The sequence below is a fragment of the Erithacus rubecula genome (genome assembly GCF_903797595.1).
Source record: "Erithacus rubecula genome assembly, chromosome: 3".
Lineage (NCBI taxonomy): Eukaryota > Metazoa > Chordata > Aves > Passeriformes > Muscicapidae > Erithacus > Erithacus rubecula.
The window spans coordinates 89,578,037-89,581,547 of NC_136689.1; positions in this window are offsets into that span (position 1 = coordinate 89,578,037).

A 3,511-nucleotide genomic window follows, 5' to 3' on the forward strand; every position below is an offset into this window, starting at 1 on the left:
ACAGCAACCCAGCAACTCCAAAACACCATATGTTTTCACATACCATTTTAGCTTAGTAATCGCATCTGTCTTCTGATAAGAGTAGGCTGTGAGAAGAAATTCTGCTGACAAATAGTTCTGCTGCCACAGTGGGCATAGCCCATGGGGTTAATTCACACAGCTAAACGCTGCTGAAGTTTTACCCACTTGCTGTATGTAAAGTTGAAACAGAAAAGTGATAAAGTATAACTACATTTGTATGTCTAAAATGAATCACTTCCTGCACTATTACAACACAGTCTGTAGAAGGTATGAGTAAAATAAGATTTTGCAGGTTAAAGAGGAACTGTGCTGATGGTGTGTTTCTGTGAAAAGCATTGGACGTGAACATGTCTTATTTTATCTGTGTAAGCACGCTGTGCCACCATTATCTTCACATTACATCAAAATGCCTCAAGCTAATCTGGCAAATATTAACTACTTTAACTACAGTGAACATGATACTTTGATTCAACTTCAGAAGTGCTGCATATCTACAAACAATAATTCAGTTACGTGTTTCCAACTTTCATCTCCTCATCACAAAAATCATCTGAGGTTAATGCTTCTCAATTTTTTACAATGCCTTTCAATATTTCAAGATTATTCTTGGTTTTGTGCCAAGTCTGCTGGCTCAGCAGGATTCAATTATCTTTTGTCCATCACTTCATGGTAAGAAAAGGGGAAAAAAAACAGTGCAAGGGTTGGGTTTTTTTCTACTTATGCAAGTAGCAGCAGTAGTGGAGAAAGGCAACATCCCTTCACCATCACACTGCTCCTCCTGTGACTGTTTCACAGGCAGGGCTGAAACACAGGTTGAGGGAGTGTCACTGACAGCTGATGGGTTCACTGCAAAGAGGCATGAGGGCAACAGATCACCACCCAGAGGAGGAAACCGCAGGGTGTGAGACCACATTCATCTTCATAGCTGCCTTACATTTCCCTTTGCAGGCAGCAAGGCAGGCAGTAGAACAGGAGAAGGAAGTCAGAGAAGGTGCAGAAGGAAATCTCTTCCAGTCTCTCTGCTGCAAGTGGCAGTAGTTGGCTGAGGAAGAGGTGGAGAGCTGGAGTTAGTACTATCAGAGCCCTATCATGAAAGCTGCTGTTTCACTTTGCTTGCAGGAGTGAACAAACCATGGACCAGTCTGAATGAAGCAGATCCCTAGTCTCTGAAAATGCCCTGCTAAACCTGAAATACTGAGCTGCACTACTCCTAGGACATATGAATAGTATAGCCCAGCTCAGCAATCAGTGCTCAGCAATAGCCAGTGCCACCCTATGGCCATGATGAGGAGAAAATGGGATTTTATATTTGCATAGCTGGGAGTCTCTAGTATTTGAAATGTTCATTTATATTCTCATACTTGATTATTATATTTTATACTGTTTATGTTTTAGATCTTTATGATATTCAGCAGAATTATAAAGCAACATCGCTTCAGGACCTGGACTGCTAGGAGGAAACAGCAACAAGCATTTTCAAAAGTGACCAGATACACCTGCCATTGACACAACATCCTGTGAAATCACAACTTAGAAAATAGGGTTTCTCTGATCTGAAAAAAATCTGGTGATCCCTATAGGCAAAAAATTCCTATTTTTCTCATCAGAAAACAGTATCAATGCTCCGGTCTGAAATGCAAAAGTATCAGTACAAAGTAAATGCAATGACTCATCAAAGACAGGAAAGCAGTGTAAGCTGAGACATGCAAAAGCAAAGAGGAAGGAGAGAGCTGGGCTTGTTCATTATTTTAACATCACCTGCTCAAAGTTCCACACTAAAGAATATCACTGAAGAATATTATCAGATGGACGTTTAGAGGAGGTATGTGCATTAATAATTAAGAATGCAAACAAGCCTTTGAAAATAATAAGAGTAATTTAATAAAAGCTGCTGTTAGTGATAATTGTCAAGCTGTAAGCCATGAACACACTTTTACCAGTTTCAGGCAGTATCAAACAGATGTGAACGGTAACAAAAAAGATTTTCTGTTTGCTTTGTGATGTGTCAAAGCACTTCCAAAAGTATGATTCCTTTACACTGAAAAAATACTAGGATGGCATTGTTATTATCTAATAGTGAACATTGGAAACTACATTACAGATACAGAAATGCCCTATAAAGTAAGAGGAGTTCAGTATTCTACCTCCTATGGCCACACCTATAAAATGTTCCTGGACAAGGAGAAAAAAAAAAAGTGGACTGACTAATTTTTAACTGTTTCATCTTCCTGTTAAAAGGAAAGCAGGACAGAAGCAGCTGGCTAAGACAAGTAACACTTACCTAGTAAAGACCACTGCAATAAATTCTTTCTGGGAATAGGCTATAGAGCACATGACAAGGAAAAACGGAATTTGGAAGGAAATGCATGAATCATTACAATCAGGGAGTTGGTGATAACTCATCTGAGTAGGATTATTTCATCTGCATCCTGAAAATCTGCAGTAGGACTGTTTCATCTGCATCCTGAAAATCTGTGGCTAAAATTCTGGTGTCAAACAGACTGGGCTATTCAAACGACAAAATATTCCTCCTTCTATCCTCTCTCCCCTTTTCTCCTAACAAATCAAATCCATTTCACCTGCCCACATCAGCCACTTCTCTTTACCTTGATGTGACTGACCCTAACGCACTCATAACCTCCTCTGGCACCACCAGATACTTCCTTTCTTTGCTTTCCTGTCTCTTCTGGAAGCTTCCTGCACCTCTCTTTCTCCTGTGCCCCAGCCTACCCCATTGCTGCTGACATTGTGACCAGCCCTGGGGAGCTACAGGCACTCCTATGGTGCCCCACAGGTTGCCCCAGGGCTGTGGACCTGGCAAGGCCAGCGGTGGAAGTGGCAGTGTGGATTTCTGGGCTCAGCTGGGGTTGTGCTGCTGCTGCCTGCTGTCTCATCCAGCTTGTTCTTCACAGCTGTGTGCCAACAGCCTTCGATATTCCTCCAGGACCCTCCACCAGCCAGCCATATACTGCTAAATCTGTAGGAACTCCGGATTAAACAGATGTCTTTTTGATAGAGCAAGGAGCCCCAGGCAGATGCCAGGTTACCTGTTGTCTTCCCAGAGGTCTGCCTGCACACAGCTAAATTCCCCTTCCATCTGGCAAGGGCATCCCACTAAGCAGGCTCTCCAGCACCTGTGTGCCTGTTCCAAGAGCCCTGGTAGCATCACAGATTTCAGCCTGCACGTTTCTGTTCCAGCACCAGCGCAAGTAAGGAAGTAACAAACAGCCAGCTGCTGTCTGTGCAGATCCCCAACTGCTGGCAGGCAGGTTCAGACACATACAAGGAAGCCTGAGATGAACCTTTCCACATGTCTACACTCTGATGGGTCCAGTTGATGCAAATGCCTGTCATCATCAATGTTTTGAGTCATTAATTCATTCCATCAGTTGGCATCTATCAGGGACAATTTAGGTGTCCACACTGACTGGGACAGACATTTGACAACACTGTCACATTCAGGCCTTGCCAGGGAGGTGTGGATGCATCC